Consider the following 18867-nt stretch of genomic DNA (forward strand, 5'->3'; position numbering starts at 1 on the left):
ATTATTATTATTATTATTATTATTTAAAAAAATTTAGGCACTATTAAAACAGACAATATATTGAGCTGTTGATAAAATTACTGTTTTGGATGATCTGAATTTGTCTAATGATTCTTTTCTCTGGATCCGAGAGAAAATGTCACAATTTGATACTATGCATGTTGTGGGTTTTTATCCCAGTGGGCTGTGTTTTACAATGTCCGATTGCCATGTTTCAGTAGTTTTGGCTGACGTTCAACAAATGTCTGAACAGCTAATAATGCACTTAGTCCTGTTAGTCCACCCATCTGTCTATCACATCTGCCCATTCCCATAAAAAGCTATTATTAAGTAACAGACCATTTCTCAAACATTCGCTCTGTATTCATTGTCAGCCTACATAGCTTGGAGGTAAATAATATCTGTGTTCAGAATAATTCTATTTTTTTAGGCATAATCCAAGGTAAATAAACAGTTCTTGACAAATAAAAAACAAACAAACAGGCCATTTTTCTTTTAACGCTTCGTTAATGACATTTTAATCCATCAAATCTGCATGTTTGCCAGCAAGCACTTGGTTGAAAGAAAGAAACCTTTCTGTTATCCATGGAAACGGCATAGAAAGCATAACCTCAGAAACCACTGTTTCTAAGGCAGCTAGGAAATTATTTTAATTAACATAAATTAGGATCTGTTGTCAAAACTGGATTTCATAAGCAGGTGCTATTATGCAGATATGAGGGCCAGATTCTGTTTAAGTTGCTTGGGGGGACAGCACAAAGGCTCTTCTCAATAAACATTTTATTCATTGAGATTAGAAATATTAACCTGGCTCAAGTCAACATATAATAGTGAAAGTGGAAGAGGGTTAAAAGAAATAAAGTTTTTTTGTGTATACTGCTTGTCAGGGAACTGCCATCGGAGCCCGAGGGAGAGGAAGGGCTCCACAGGGGTTTCGGAGTGGGGAAGGAATTCAGCGTAGCACCAGTGGAGAAGGGGGGCAGATGGGGGAATTGGCGAGGTGCCTCCATGACTCCTCGCTGGAGACCAGCGGGGAGAGCACGGGTCCTCCACTGCCCACACCCTCCCTGCGCAGAAGGCTTCCGCACAGGGAGAGTAGGCGGCGACTAGGCGTCAAAGAGCTTCTTTGCTGGAAGAAGTTCAAGAAACGCCCACTGACGGATTCTGCCAGCGATTGAGACAGCCACGGGTGAGAGGCTGTCCAGACAGAAAGGGTTCACCCAGGTAACCTAGCCATGTGTGGCGTCAATTTATGCACGAGCAACCCCTAGAACCATTACACTGCTGAACATAATGAAGGAAGAAAAAAATAAAATGACAGATTGTTAAATCAAGATGAGTTGTGATTTTAGCCCTCACTCTACTGCATAGGTGAGGACGGGGGAAGCAGCATTGCAACTAACTAGGCAGAGAAAGGTCAAGATATAACAGGCCTGGCTATAAGAGCCTTGTAAATATGGTTTAATGGGTACAGAGGCTCTTCCCTGCACCAGTTCTCAGATAGTCAGCATCCACCCGCCTCCCCTAAGAAGCTATATGGGAGCAGCTCATGAATCTTTGTTTTCCTTGTAGAATGAGATTGGCCTAAGGTCTTCAGAACTTGTTTTTCATCTACTCCTTGTTATTCTGGAAGAGTCTCTCATTCTGGGCTGAAGGGCCTGTATTTATAATCGCTAAATAGGTTATGTAGTAGGTACAGTGTAGGTAAGGGAGAAGAAAAGTGAAGTTTGGTGAATGTTTTAGGTGCCGCTATAACATGGAAGGGGAGTTTTCTCAGACTTTACCCCCAAGGCCATGAGAAAAGGGACAAGAACTCCTGTTGACATTGCCCAACTTGCCCATTCAGTACCGTGGGGTTTGAAAGGTTCTGACAGTGGCAGACATTCCTCTACTTCAGGAGTAACCAAGTTGTGGGCCTCCAAATGGTGCTGAACTACAGTAACAGTATGACCAATGGGCAAGGATGATAAGAGCTATAGTCCAGCAACATTTGGAGCTCCACAGGCTAGCCACTATGCTTCACATCTTATTGAGTTTGTGGACTAAGAGAAGACATCCACAAGAGAGGAATATTTCATGAGCCCCAAGCCAGGGGGCTTAATCCAAAAAAAGGCAGAGGGAGAAAACTGAGACCATCTTAGACACCTTTGACCAAAGGTATGGGGGGATTAGTGCCCCCCCAAGTAACTAAATAAATTAAAGCATCCAAGGGCAGGTCCTTAAAATTATTGTTTAATAGCACTACTGTCCTCATTGCTGGTTGGTGTTGTGTCTCCTCATTATGGTGTCTGGGTGCAAAATAATTCAATAAGAACCAGTTTCAAAAAGACATAAATCATTTGAATCAGTTTCAAAATGGACATCAATCAAATATGGAAGCAAATAGGTGCTGACAGAGAGAGATTTAGCTACACAGTTATGTTGCATCTGAACAACCTTTTGAGTTCCGTAATGTGAGCTATGGCGTGGCGGCTGGTTTTCTCTTTCTGAGTACAAATATTTAGACTAAGATTTAATAGATTTAAATTTCTAACACACTTGAAAGGGACACCAAGAACACTTCTCTTGTTCTTTTTCATTTCAATGCACAGGAGAACTCATGGAACAGTACCCGAAAAAGGTCGTGCTTTTATTATTGCAGAAATGTGTGTCAAAATGACAAATGTCTTCCTGACAGATAAAGGTGAAAAGCCTAAGCCCTGGATCATAATTTCAGTTGTGCTGTTGCTGCAATACTGTTGTGGTGAAGTATCACAAGAATCACAGAACTGAAGGTGACCTTGGAGGTCATATTGTTCAGTCCCTGCTCAATGCAAGGATCTTGCAAGTACATCATTCCTGACAGATAGCCATCTTGACTCCACTTAAATATCACCAGCAAAGGGACACATTGTTGAGCTGGACCTTTGGCAGTATGTTTTTGCTCTTCAGAATGGGAGAATCCTATTAACTGGGCTTCCGTAGAATAGGCTGTGAAGAGTTCAGTCAATATGGGAGACTATCTAAGTGGTGGAAGGAAAGAGCTGAAACCAGTATTCCAGCATGTTATTTCAGCCCAAACTCTGAATGAATGAGTAAATGAACAAGCCAAGGCTTAGAGTTGCCTGTGTTGTATAGTGATGTATAATTTGAATGCTCTGATCTTAACCAGCCATAGTATTTGCAGTGGTGAAAAACAAGTTCATATTCCTGCTGCAGCTACTATGGCAGATGGTTGGTGGAAATTCAGGCAAAGTGATGTCCTTCTGATTCCTGGATTTCTGATTTCCCTTCCTTCGAGTTCATCCAGATAGTAAAGGATTGCACCAGCAGCCCCAAGAGACTTAACAGATGCTGAACCACAGTACTGGAAGATTGTTTTCTTTCTGCTGCAGCAAAAGAAAGACCCATGGATGATGTGCTGGACTGAGACCATGAGAAACTGACTGGGCAATGCTACCAGTGCAGATCCTTTTCTTTAGCCCTGTGAGCTTCTGTCGCATTGGCCTGAGACATCTGGCTGCCAGATATCAAATGAATGCAAAGGGCATTGAAAGCAGAAGGAGCACAGTATATGCACTGGTAAATGGGTAAACATAAAAAAGGAGCTGTCATTTCAATTGGCATACACTTTCCGTGTTCAAATATGGCACCATCAAATATGCCTGCTTGTTTGAATCTTCTTAGTGGTGGAGGAGAATGCTTTTTAAACAAATTTGGGTGGCTTTCGTTCCCCCCAGTGCAAGATGACTATGTTCTTGTTATCAAATATGAGATTTGACAAGCTAAAGCCTGGTCTGCATCCATCATTTGCCAAGGTGGCATGCCTGCTTAGGCTTGTCGCAGTAGCTTCCCTCAAATGACTATTTAAAAAATAAAACACCCCGTCTTTGCACTGCTACAGCCTTTCCAGGCTGAACAAACCAGAGAAGCCAGGGATGTTTTTTTGTACTACACCAAGGGCAACCTGTCCTTCCCCTCTTCCTGCACCGAAAAAACTGTTAGAAGAACAAGAGGCACTGTTAGAGAGATAACAAGACTAAAGAACTAGCAGCATGTGTTATGCATGATAGCAGCAGCAGTCCTGGTGCTCGTCCAAACTTCCAAGTCTATATTGGATGCTGTGAATCTGAGATTGAGAAAACAGATGCTGGTAAAGAAAGCTAACGCTTCTCAGTCCTTCAATAAAAAGGAGTGGGTGTCCTTCTGTCTTCTGTGAAGGGTTATAAAGAGAATGGTTAAATAGATAAATGGGCTATTTCCTCTATGGCAGCAGCCACCACCGCCTCTCCTGTTTTGTATTCACCTTCTTTTTACCTTCTCCTCAACTCTGTCAACAAGAACAGTCAAGCTGATTTCTTTTCTCCGCAAGCACTGCAGAAACTTTCCAACGGCTGCTTCATATTCACCTATGATCCTTTGGAATCCCATCACTCAGTGACTTGTCACTCAATGATCCATAGTTCCAGGAGTGAACACTCTCCATTGATAAGTGCTGAATTGAAGATGTTGTGCAGTAAGGTGGAAGGTCTTCTTGATCTGCAGGGATGACTCTGGGTGGCACGCTTAAGAAGGAATGGGTTCAGGAGAGGGCAACAGAGACGGGCAACAGTTTGAAAAAATTAAGTCCTGTGAGTAGAAGAAACTGGGTATTTTTAGTCAGCAGAAGATATATTTTTTTCTAGTACCTGAAGGGCTGTCACATAGAAGAGTGGGGGAGAAACCTGGTGTCTGCTGCCCCAGGAGGGTAGGTTTTGGATGTACATTAGAAGAAACATTTAATGGTAAAACCAGGTTGACCATGAAGTCAATTATCTAGAGGAGTGGTTGGCTTCCTTTTACTGGAGGCCTTCAAGAAAATGAAGGAAATCCATCTGTTGGGGATGTTCTAGTTTTGTATTTCCTGCAATGAGCCAGGTTTAGGTGTAACTCTAGAATCTCTCCATGGAATTCTATTATTTCATTTGCACATCACTTGATGCCATCGCAATTAAGGGATGAAAATGGATGCACAAATCTGATGCTGCTCCGTAGTTAGATCAGCTACAGAGCAATCCACACTGTAAGAAGTCAAGAAAACTTACGACAGGGTAGATTGTGCCAGAGTAATTTAACCCTGTTGCAAACTCAGTTCCTGAGTGGGGGTGAGCCAGGTCCAACCTGGCAGAGAAAAAACAAGCCCTGAAAAGAGAATTCGACTTAAACTACTTTATTTTTCCCAGTGTCATGTCTGCTGGGTTGTTAGGTAATGTGCCCAAGCTGAGCAGAATTTCAGAGGTAAGTCTCCCTTGCCCCACCCTACTGCCTTTTCAGGACTGATTTCACCCTGAGCCCTGGCTGGGGGAAGGAGGGATGGGGGACTTACACAAGCATATCTCCAGCAGAGCCAGGTTGAGAGACTTTAGCTGCAATTTCAACTATTTGAAACACCACTGATCCCAACAGAATTTGGGTTTGGATTGCTCCCTTATAGATCATAAAAATAAATGGTGAGCCATATCATACACAAGGTGTCCTCTGAGAACATGTGGAGCCCTGGTTGTATGCAGGAGTGAACACATCTGCTGCGATTTTGAGCAGGCCAAGCTGATCTTTACTATATTCCTAGGAGCTCCTTCTCCTCATTCCACAACCAGTGGACCTTCTTGGTGGTAGCACCCACCCCTAGAATGCCCTCCCTTGGGTAGCTTGTGAGGTAGAGACAGTAACCACTGTTCAAGTGATTGGCACTTGGAGCACACCTTAAAAGGGCTAATTGTAACTGACGTTTGGTGGTAACAGGGACTTCTTTGAATTCCATTCAGAAGAAGTGTTTTGAATACAAGCTGCTTTCCTCAAACAGAGCATTTCTTCCTCAGTGTCTGCAGGGTGGGGAAGCTCCCGTTGGAGATAACAGTTTGAATCCAAACTTATTCCCTCAAACAGAGGGGTGGCACTAGCCGGTTCCCAGTGAGGAACACCATAGATCAGTCAATCCCAACAGGCCTCCTCGTCAGTGTCGATCAGCTGATTGACAGACAGAAAGCACTACTTGCATAGAAACAACAGGAAGCTTACTTTAAGCTCCTGATCATTCCCTTGTAGCCACCTCCATACCTACCCCAGATATGATGCCTTGCGGCCCAAACTGTGACCCATGCTAAGTAGACCCTCAAATGGGAGTTTCCCCAGTGCTCCTTTGGCCCTACATCTCCTGCTGTTGTGCCTATTCTGATGGTGAGGCCACATTTGTTATTCAAATTTGCTGTGCTTTTCTACCACGTCCGCCCTTCAGTGTAGCAGGTTATTGAAGATATTTATTCCGTAACATGGCTGGGAACTTTAAATTGGCTTCCTGAAATCTATATGATAGACTATGGAGAAGAAGAAAAAGTATTCAGATGAAAACAAGGCTAGTTGGCATTTTGGAGTCAGTTGTTATTTTATTCCCATAATTATTGTTGATTATGATAACTGATAATTTCAGTAAGTTCTGTGATATAGTTAATTGGTCGAAGTCATTTAGATGCTCTTTTATCTGAAATTTTCTTAATTAACAAAGAACATTTAAATAAATTACCATAATATTGAAGGTCAGACAAATATTAGACATGGTTTTGTGCACTGTGTGATAGGACTTCTTCAGCTGATCAGGAAGCAGCAGCTAATTCTGCTATACAATTTCAATCGCAGGAAATGGTATTTAGCTAAGTTAAAATAGCACGTTTTTCTCCCTGAGTTCTAACCTCGGCTAGTACAACCTTTCTTTTCTCCTCTTCCCATCAGTCCTGATTAATAAAATATTTAATTATATGTTACTTACAAATGCTCCATATGATTTTCAGAGAAACGAGAGAGTATGTTAATAGACACACATCTAGCACTGGGTAATCCACTTTCCCTGTCCTTTGGATGTCTGTTTGTGTGGCTGTCTGCACTGTTGAAGCCTGTATGATTAACTGCCCATGTGTTGGCTTCCTCCATGCAGATGTCTGTCCCAATGCAGAGCCAGTGGTTTCAAAGACTGTAGGGTATAGCCTCCACGTGGATTACTGGGCTGTTTTTGCTGCATAGCATCATTACATTATCCAACATGTAATATCAGTAGAAGGGCATATTTCTAGTGAAGAGGTCAAGCAGGGCTCACCTTTTGTAGCCCAAGAGTAGACCAAGCAGTGCCCGTTCCTAGTGTGTCCCATTCCTAAGCCCCACCAAGGGGAGTCCAGATGTGGATGCTGACTGACTCCCCAGTGGAAGGCCCCATGCCATCTTCCATGTGGCTACCTGCAGCAAACACAAGCACCCCAAGGTCATGCAGGAAGCCAGCTGCTGGTAAGTCCAGGAACTGGGATGTCCATTTTCCTCCTAATCTAATGCTCCCAACAGTTATACTGCATACACACACACACACCATACTTTTCCGTGTATAAGACTAGGGGTTTTTTTACTAAAAAATAATGGTAAAAGGGGGGGTAGTATTATACACAGGGACAATCTCCCCCCATTTTCTTAATTTTGAGTCCCCAAATTTTGAGTCTTATACATGGGGGAGTGTTATACATGGAAAAATACGGGGGGGGGGTGTACAAACACACACACATACACACAAAATGGTTTACCTACTGAAATAAATTTTAAAAATCCTCTCTAGCATAACATTAGGAGAGATGTTATAGTTATCAATTCGAGTCCCATTACTCAGGACAGCTATATGCTTTTAGAAAGTAGGTTGAGCCCTGGTGTATCACATCTCACTGCTGTTTTTTTTTTTTAACACTGAATGTGAAATGAAAGAATTGTAAGGAAATATGGAAAAGAGAAAAATGGGTTAATAAACTTGAAAGCTATGATGATTTGTTGTTTGGCTGGTTTTTTGTAAAATCCCACCATCAAGTGAAATGTGAGAAGGGTCAAGAGTAGGTTTTTTATTCAATACCTCCAAGTCAGACATAGAATAATTAAACTAATAAAGTGTTATAGTTCAGACACTCCACAAAGTAAAAAATACTGGTATTGAAAGTCAACCAGGTACTCAGAACTTTAGACAAGGAATAGGAAATAATTACTGAATTAAAACCATCTAGAAATCATTATTGAACATAATGGGAAGGCAATATGTCTATTGAAATACCACTGGATAAATGGTTTTGGATTTGGAAGATTGCTCACTATCTTACTTTTTCAATGAATATTAAAGAAAACCTTTATAAAATGTTTACCTGACAGTATCTGACCAATGCTAGAATAAATAAGATTTACCCAAGGACTGATGGCCAAGGTTATAGCTTCAAATTGAAATATATTTCATGTTATATGGCCATGCCCAGTGATTGGGACCTTTTGGGAATTTGTGTTAACAAAAATAACAAATATATTCAGTCATGATCTCTCGAGAGACCATGCTGTAACAATGTTTGGATACCTTAAGGGCATTAGACACAAGAGGATTTGGAAATGGCAACTGACTTATTAGCAAACGTGGAAAAGTACCTTACCTCCCTCTATAGATGCTTTGTTAGCATCTATAGTCTGGGATATGGCATACATGGTGAAATTTAAAAACTTTATGACAGTAAGGGAAAGGGAAAAGGAAACAAATAGTATGTTGGTCTTTTATTGGCATGATAAACTACAAGATCAAATTGGCCCACATTTTTTATACGTACTTACAATATAGTATGAAAAAAACATAGTTTGTATCCAGATCATAAAATCTATTTAGATAGTTTAGAAATTTCCTTCATGGATTATTTCTTCAGTTTGTACCCTGCCCTTCCTCCCTAAGGAGCCCAGGACAGCAAACACATCAGATCGTTAAAAACATTCTATAAACCTGGGGTCAGCAACCTAAGGCCCATGGGCCGGTAGTGGCCCACGAGGCTTGTCTAACTGGCCCATGGCGACCCCTGCTGCCGCCCCCACCGCCCCCCACTCTTACCGGCATGGCGTGACGTGGGGACCGACTTCTGGGTTGATGGTGCCCCTGTCCATGCGCACGGGTGCTCCTCTGACCCAGACGTGTGCCAGAAATAGCGTGTGAGTACATGTGCGGGACAGAGAAGTGCCCATGTGCATGCACATAGGCTATTTCTGGTGCACTTCCGGGTCAGAGGAGCACCGGAAATAGTGTATGAGCACACACACGGGTGCTCCTCCGACCCGGAAGAGCGCATGTGCGCACACGCTCCAGCCCTTCCTCTGACGGATGGAGCATCGACCGGCCCATCCTCGGATAAGGTTGCTGACCTCTGCTATAAACAGTTTAAAATGTTTTAAACGGAGATAAAAGCAATCACATTCTCTTTCAAGTTTTCCAGGAGCGGTAACTTTTATCCATCAAATGCCTGGGTAAAAAGGAATGTTTTAAAATTCCTCCTGAAAGCCAATGATGATTTTGTGTATATCAGGAAAGGGGAACCTCTGGGCCAAGGCGGTAAGGCCCATCAGCACCCCCACCCCAATTTGGCCAGCAAGTTTGTTTTCACTAAAACATACACCCCTGACCAATACCTGACATCACATGTGAGCAGGTACCAGTGTGACCACAAGGGAACAATCAAGTGAGCTCTTCCTTATTCCTTTGCTGGAGCAAAGCATCTGCTACTGGCATCAGGATGGCATTGCCTTGAGGAAGATGTGAGGGGGTTGCTGCAGCCTGGGGGAAGCCACCAATCCTTGCTTGGCCTCCAATGTGCAGTGATGGTGCCATTCTCTGCCAGCAACCCTATAGTCTTCTTCGTCTTCTTCTTTGGCGATCACTCATAGCCGAGTAAGATGTCTTCCAAAACAGGGTTTTAGCAGTGAGTCCGTAAGTGACTGTGGAGGCCAATGCTGGATCCACACGTCCTTCCATAGTGGGGACATAGGTTTCCAGGCAGGAGTTGATCACAGTGAGGGTTTGCCAAGCATGCCTTCCTCTTAGCATGTTTCTCCCTTTCATCCTGAGTTTGAGTGCCTTCAAAGCCCATGACACCTTTGGTAAAGACTGTTTTCCAATTGGAGCGCTCGCAGGCAAGTGTTTCCCAATTGTTGGTGTTTATACTACATTTTTTAAAGATTTGCCTTGAGAGAGTCTTTAAACCTCTTTTGTTGGCCACCAACATAATGCTTTCCATTTTTAAGTTCGGAATAGAGTAGTTGCTTTGGAAGATGATAAACAGGCATCTACACAACATGACCAGTCCAACAATGTTGATGTTGCTTAGGTATGGAGAATGATCAACAACAGAATGATCAGGAGAATAAAGTAAGCTCCTATATTTCATAGGATCTTCCTAGGATCACCTGCCCTCCCTTGGGTAACTTGTGAGGTAAGGCAGTAATGACTTTTAAATGCCTCTAAAAATCTTTTACGTTTGCCAAAGCTTCCTGTGACTCAGTCTTAATTTTTAATCTTTTGTTTGGTCATTTGCTCAGCATTATCAGTAGTTGCACTATAGATGCACTATAGATCCAGGGAATCTTACTGGATGTTGCCCGATGATGATGATGATGAAGAAGAAGAAGAAGAAGAAGAAGATGATGATGATGTAAGCAACTTAGAGATTCTTGTGCTATTGAGCTGTCTATATAAATAAAGCAGTCTGTGAATACTGTAACTAAATATCAGTTCCCACAAAGTAATGTGCCTTTTTTCACTTACTTATGAATAGCTGAAAATTTATTTAATCTTATTATTTATATATTCTACATTCTGATTTCTTTTTTAATTATTAAGTTTCTATACTTGATGGTTGTTGTCAGAGTTGTTGTTTTCTACTCCTGAAAATGAGGGTTTGATTAAGGATTATGCTGAGGAATCACTTCTCACCCCTATAGAGAAAAGAAGCAGAGGAGAACTATTCTCACTTTGAGAAGACATTTAAAATCATAATAGTGTTGGAGTCTGGGACCCCTCCAAACTACAGGAAAGTGTTAGGCTTCAGATGTGTCCAAATGATCTCTCAGAAATAAACTATTTGTGGACAGAGAATTTGGCACAGCCATGTCAATGGGTTTTTTCTATTAGGAAGAGAAATTCTTCCACAGTTTTTCATTGTAGGGGGACCACCAAAAGTCGTGGCAGTAGCGCAGCTTCATTCTGTTTTCCCAAAGTGTGTTTGTTTGCTCCCATTGCAAATGGCAACCAGCTTACCCTTTTGAATTCCTCCATGTTTCCCCAGACCTAAGGGTATAGAGGTGGGGATGTGTCAGCAACCACAAAAGATGGAGGAAGAATTGGATAATATTCTGCATAGTGGCCTTCTTTTTTCAAAGGGAAAGGAGGAGGGACTAAAAAAAAAAAAAATTCTCAGGGAAATGTCTTCTGAGAAATTTTGGCTCAGCTCTACTTTCTGCAGAGCTTCCAGGACAGTCCTGATGAATGGGTAGCACTGCAAGGGAGTTCAATTTGAAAAGAGCAAGCCAAAGCCATTAAATCTTCTCCTTATGTAAGAAAACCTGTTTCCAGCCAATTTTTATTAATAAAAGATGAAGGAGAAAATGGGCAGAGAGAGAGAACGAGAGAATAAGGTTTTTATTTGTTGTTGATTTTGTTTTTGCTGTGTCAGCCTTATAACAAATAAAGCTTCAGCTCTCCAGAGATGAGAGATTACATTTAAGTATTAATATCCTTGATATATTGTTGTTTACAACATTATGGATCTCTCTCTCCCTCCCTCTCCTTTTTTTACAGTATATATTTCCTTAATAACATCACTCTATAAGCCCAATAATTTCATCTTATCAAATAGATACTTTGCTAATTAGCGTTTATTATTTCCCTTTTTGTCTCAACAACATTTTTCTCCCTCTAGATTCCCTTTTATTGGGATTCATATACATGTTAATGCAAAGCCTTAGACCTGATGTTTTCTTTGATTCTTGCTTACAGTTATTATAAAGGCCAAGTAAAGATAAGACAAAGCATTTCCACATTTTCGGGGGGGGGGGGAATTGGACAGTACAAATGGATTTCATTTAGCTTCTGGACTAACAGCCAGCCCAACAAACAATTCATTTAATGCCCACCCCGCAGTTCATTGACCACCATCATTTTAATCTTCAAACATAGTTGCAAGGAATCTGAGACCCTTATCCATCTTTCCAAATGTTTTGAAAGAGCTTCTGCATAGACATGTCCGATCTATTCTAGTCCTAAAATTTACATGATCCAACCATTAAGAAGTGGGGTAGTTTTTTGAGTTGCTGAGCTGCCACCAAGTCCTGGCTTCTCTACAGCTGCAAAACCTACAGGCACCGGGCACCAAATTACTACCAGAAGTAGCAAATTAGGAAACAGTCCTGCTTGTTTGTTTTCTAGGCCTTTTTTATTGTCTCTTTCCTCACATTCTGCCAGCTTCCCTATTTACCTTTGCCACATCCAACCCCTTTCAGTAAGGTTATCTGAAGGAAAGTATTACCCCATACAAACCGGTCCAGGCTCTGAAATGTTTGGGGGAGGGCCTATTGGTGGTTATTAATATCGTGCATATTGGAAGCAATAGGATGAATAAAAAATGACTCTTGAAATAAAAATTGTCCAGACAAAAAATATGGTCCTAAAGCTTTACTAACAGAACTTGTTCCAAAACAGACACTCAAAACAATAATGTTACATCCAAATAGTTGCATAATATTATGTGCTTGTTCAAGCACAGGTACAGAATCTTAGAAACATAAAATTACGTCAAACAGGGCTGAAAACACAGCTCTGACTCTCCCACAGCCTCCATTACAGCCTGAGGCTGTGTTCCTGGAAAGAATCATCAACACATCTTCCTCTTGGGTGGTTTGAGAACAAAGAAACTAACACACAAAATGGAGATTTATAACTGAATACCCCATGTGATCTAAGTTAAACACCTGGTGTCAGCATAGCAGATATACATTCCTAGTTAATTATCAACCTGTTAGGCTCTCTGCAACTCCTTTGTTCGGCTTTAGTGGAAGTTTCCATGCTATGCATATACAGAGTTGTTTACCATTTCAATGTACAATTAAACAATTGCACTTAACAAGCCCTTCTCTCAGTCCTGCTGCCCTCACTAGCAGCTTGGTGAAGACACGTGACAAGGCCTTCCTGTGCCTTTCCTCCAAGCAACAGTAAGAATTTGTGGGTCTGTAAAGCTCCCTTCCCCTTTGATACTATTGTCCATGATGTTTGCTGACACAGAATATAACTATTCTCTTATGGAAATATAAAACCCAGGCATATGTCCTATCTGCTCTAGCACTATTCAGTATGCACAGCAGACAGAGAACAAAAAATAGTAAAGCTGGGTATTAATTTTTTGAAAGCTCATTAGGTGCAAATGTGGTTAGGGCTCTGTCTTCCAGAATGACTGCATTTCTGTCTGGAGTCAAATTACAGTATTCCATTAGAGCAAATATGCCATTAAACAGGGACAACCCAGGCATTGGAACAGGGCAGTTCATCAGCTATAGAGCTCCTAGATAAGTATTTAGTGGATCTCATGGAATTTAACGTGGCTCTGAGGAGATTGTTGTGTCAGCACAAGCATTTTCACTCGCCTGACAGAATGAACTCTCCTTTCCTCCTACCTCACACTTTTCTGGGGTTTCTCTTGACCCTCCAGATCAGATCTGTGGGAGGTACACAGGGGGAGGAGAGGGGAAAGTCCCACAGTGCTAGCAGGAGTTCTTGTGCTTCTATGCCTCCTAGTCCAGCCACCTGCTTGATGCAGAACATCTGCTGGCTGTCAAATGTCTGCTTGAAAACTTCTGGTGCAGGAGTGCCTACCACCCCTCTAGGAAACTGGATTCATGGTCGAACTGCTTACTTTCTGAAAGAAGCTTCCTTCATAGTAAACAAACAGAATTTCATGCAGCTGTTCTAAACTGAATATACTTTAAACATATGCTACAGTTAGCTAGCTTGCTAGTCGTCAAGGAAATGAATAACTGAATAATTAGAAATGGGAATTTGTCAACATTTTTATTAAAGTTCGATTAGTTTTAAAATGAGAAAATAAAATAAAGAGAAACCCTTATTCCCAGAGCTTTCTCTCCATCTTGCATAAAATGCACTGCGGCTAGGATGAAAAGAGGAAATTGCTTCTCTGTTTAATGCAGAGAACCATGGGATTATACTGTATCACAAAAATACATGCCATTACATCTCATTATTGATCAATATTGCACTTTATGCACCCAATCCTGTGGTTTGGTCATGATAGGTTTGATATCCACAGCTGCTTCTACTTAGAATAGCATCCCAACTCATCTTAATTAAGGAATGTGAACTGCAAATCACATCCACACCAAGAATAATGAGATAAGGCATGTCATTGAGTTAATTGGGGTCACAACTTTGAACATAACAGTGTGCTTCAGTGAATCCTATGACCGTGTGGGACGTTAAAATGATGCAGTTGCTACCTTCCAACCATTTCAGCTTTAAGTTCAAACAAACCTAACCTGGTCCTGCAATGGAGGCAATATACTCCCTCTCCCCTCCCTACCTGGCCACACCTTTTCACATATGAAGGAGGCACACCTAACTGATCCCCCAAACCCCATGGCCCAGATATGTGAGCCATGCTAGCCCTGATAGAGTTACTATCCTGCCCCAAGTCACAAAGCTCTAGGAATTCACAGGAATCTCCTACTTATATCTGCCTGACAACTAACTCAGTTGTTTAACCATCATCCCATAGTGAACAGTGTAGAATGCAAGGGATCTTTCTCTCAGTGTCAATTTGGTCAGCTGGCAGCAATAACAGCACCCCTCCTTTGTCTTTACAACTGTGACATTGGAGAAGGTGGGGGGGGGTACATGAGCAGGGGAAAGGGTAGCAATGTGAGTGTAAATAACCCAGTAGGCTTCACCCCATGCCAACATCCAGTAACACTAGAATGGATTTGCCATCGTATCCTGCCTGTCTCTGGGGTCTTCCTAATCATTATATAGCCCCTACTCTATTGCTGCTGTATTGAGTGGCTTGAGCAAAATTGTGTGGTTGTGCTGTTGTTTTCAGAATCCTGTTGATTAGGACTTTCTTGATTTCATATATCAAAAATTAAAAATGGACATTTGAAATGTAGATATGAGAAAATGCAGATTCAAAATCCCTATTTGAACAATATTTTTATAAGAAGTAATTGACCATTATAACCTACGGCAGTGTATCTTGTAATCAAAAATTTGTATTGCATTAAACATCAACTCTTCTTTTTCTGGAATTAGAGCCCATGATTTGAAAGTAAGATTGAAATTGAACAGCTTCTTCAGTATCCTGCAAACTCAGAGAGTAATGGTTTTAACATGGAAATTCTGAGATCACCTTATTTAATTATGCTGACTTTTCCAAACTTACAATTACAAGAGACTTTCGTTGAACCCATTAGACTTGTTCATCCTCTACCCTCCCTCATTTCTGATTTACCAGGTGAGCATGATAAGACACTGACATTTTGTCATATCCATTAAACTTTGTTTACTGATGAAGACAATGACTCTGTCTATCAAAGAAAAAAAGAGCTAGATGAAAATGGGCACAAAGTTAACAGGATATGTGATGTGAATACTAGATATATAGATATTATGAATGATAGAATGGGGACTTCTACATGCAATCCAGATGCTGAGAATCAATTTTTTATTTCATTTTCAAACTAAGATTGACATGGTGATAGAGACAGACTGAACCAGAATCCCATTTAAAAGCTCCTTTGGGTGATACCATAGATCTTTCATTTGCAAAACAACCATTTGGTTATGAAACAGTTTGAAATTGCCTTCTCTGTTGAAATGGCTCAAAGTTGTACACTGCTCATATCAGTCTCTGAAACCAAGGTGAGACACACAGAAACTTTCCAGAGCACACATCTTTTTAAATGACGATTTATTATTCCAGACCATATCTGACCCACTAAAGAATCTTGCTTCATTTTCTGCCAGGTTGCTTAAGTTGCCTTTCAGCTGCTGCTTCAACTCTCAGCCAAAACTGCTTCAGATTGAAATGAAGTTACACTCTTATCAAGGATCACCAAGTTCAGGTATGTCACTTTGCGTGTTACCTTCGGCTTAGCAGAAAACAACAGATATGGGAAAGAGCTCTGGGGAAAGTATGCCCTGCAAATGCACCAATAACACTTCGCTCCCTGCAGTGCTAGCCCTAATCATTCAGCAGAGTGAGGCAACTGCCTCAAGTAGCAGATGTTGGAGGGCAGGAGCACACACAAACACACTGCATTGTTCTTGCTGAACCTCCTGGCCATTGTCTTATGTAGGAAATCAGAGCTTTGTGTGCCAGAGGCTTGTCAAACACTCCAAAAACCAGCCTGATTACCTCAGTGGCAGTGGAAGATGCTGCCCCATTGGCAGTGCTGAAGTAAGGTTCAACTGCCAGTGCAGTCAGCACATGAAATAGGCAGAGAGCGCCATCTTGTCCTTTGCCTCAGACAGCAAAATGTCTTGAACTGGCCCTGATGTCTGCATGGATAGAGGCGGGTGAAGAAAGATTGTGAGAGGGGACTGAAAAAGCAGAGAAATCTTTGGGAGCCAACCATTTGAATAAGGCAAATCTAGTGGTATTCACAGAGAATATTCAGTTCCTCTTTAACCAAAACACAATACAGCTTCTTGAATTTATTCACATGCAATTCTTTTAAAGTGTGAGAAGGTACTTTTTCATCGAGGACAAGAGTCAAAAGTGTTTGATGGTGGTGTATGGAACAGCAAAGGAGAAGGGACAGTAGATTACTATGTCTGCCCTTAATTGGGAGGACTTAAACTATGATTTCCCAATCCTCCAACGTTAGAGCTACCAGATGCCCTCTTCATAGAGGAATGTTTCTTCTTTCAGAACATGATATCTCATTAGGAAGTAATGAGCATCCATTATTCAGAGCTCTATAGATATACACAAAACTGCCTTGACAGCTATTGGAATTTTGATTTGCAGTGCTGTGGCTCAGAGTCTTTACACTTGTCTTATTTCTACAGTAGAATCGTATGCTAAAATATACACTTCACAACTGCCTCAGAGTTTCAACCAGTGCTCTGAACCTCTAACACACGACCAGAAACCTCTCAGGCTGCCATTTTAAATAGTGCCCTTTATCTGCTGTACATCCCACCCCATGCGCTCAGTATCCTCGCATAAAAGCTCCGCAAATCTGAGAGGAAATTGGAGGCCATGAGTCTCAATGGCAGCACAGAGATCTGTACAGAATACAAATGTATCACATCTCTTCTCAGGATGTTCTCGTTCGTGGTGCTCCCAGCTAGAAAAAACAGCTTTCTTTATTGTATATAAAAAGTTATGCTGAGGAGAACAACGAATGCTGGGATAGCCACACAGACTCGGCCCTGACAGGAATGCTTATGAAAGTTCTCACTGGAAAAAAACAAAAACAAAACTCTGTTTCTCATAAACAGCTGCTCGGTGTCTCATAATGTATTCTGGGCACAGCATTCCTTCTTGGCCCATCAACCTCCTGCACCTGCTCCCCTCAGTTTACTTCACCTGAACAGATCGTGACATGAGTAACAAAGCAGCGTGTTCAGGAGCCCTGCAGTCAGCTCAGCGCTGCTCTCTCACAATCCACATCTGCACCCTTATAAATCCTGGCCCTCAGTCAGAAAATACACAATATCTGTGTGGCTTCTTGTTTATCAGTTACCCTTCTGACTGCTGTCTTTACCGAAAAGTGCCATGCAACTGTTTAGCATACGAAACAATATTTCCAGACACCATAGCAAACCAGGTTACTGCTGTAAATATTCTGCATGCCTTAAAAAAAGTGGCATATTGTTGGATGCAAGATAATTCCTCAGAAATGCTAATATTTATAATTTAGGAGTCATAGGAGATTCTGAATGGGGCTGCCCATCAGCTGCAACGGCTTGGGACACAATGTTATGGCATACAAATAAAGCAATGAATTATGATGAGGACCCTAACCTTCCCAAATGCCCTACAAAGAAAATTCACGATAGCATCTGGTGGCACCTTGATCATTGTGCTCGGTAATGCTGCTATAAAGAGTGTCACAGGTTTCACGGTTTCAGCTACAAATAACTATTCTGCAGTGTCCAAGAAGTAGAGTGATTGAAAGAAGGAAGATAGATAGATAGAAAAACACCAGGCTAGCCTATAAACTTTGGCCATGAGGATGATAGGAGGAGAAGGGAAAGAACATTCTGGGATCAAATGTAAACTATCTTGTTATGAGTTGGAGGAGTGGTAGGCTGTATGCCTAAGTTGCTTCTAATTCCTGGATCCAACCAGGATTGAATTGCTGGAATAGCTGAACAAGTTTAATGGTAATGGTCTAAGTATGAGCCATTAAAGTAACAAGGGGAGTGGCTCTGTGCCAGAGGGCAAGTGGGTGCCCCCCCCCAATCTTCAACTGTCCGTTACAAAGACAAAGGCCAGAGTTGAGAGTTGAGGGGTGTGTAAAGGAGATGCTAGAAGCAGGCAGATTTCTGCTTGAATCCAAGGCTGCAGCTAAGGGAGAAGCAAGACCCTCTTGGGTTCTTGATGCTGTGAGCCCCTCCATCAGGATGTATGTATGTGTAAAGAAACCATATATCATAAAGGCACCACAGTCTCTGCTGTCCCCTATTCCAAGGAAACCAAATCCTGTGTAAGCTCCTGGAACCCACGTTATCTCACACCACTCAGAGACAGAATCAGGCCAAAGACCTGCCAAAAGAGGGAAAGTCTTCAAAGGAGAGTGGAAGAACAAAGACAGGACTAAGCAGATCTCCCAGGGCAGGCAATTCCACAATTTGAGTGCCACAACAGAGAAGGTCCCTTATTCCTTATCATGGGACATGCTGAAAATCTTATTCATAAGATTCTGTAGACCCAAAGGATTCTATGAGATGAAAATGGGGTGTTCAAATGCCGTGTCCCACCAGTGTAAGGATTTCTGCTTTTGCAATGGGACTGCCCCCAT

Source organism: Podarcis filfolensis, assembly GCF_964270895.1.
Source record: "Podarcis filfolensis genome assembly, chromosome: 1".
NCBI classification, from domain to species: domain Eukaryota; kingdom Metazoa; phylum Chordata; class Lepidosauria; order Squamata; family Lacertidae; genus Podarcis; species Podarcis filfolensis.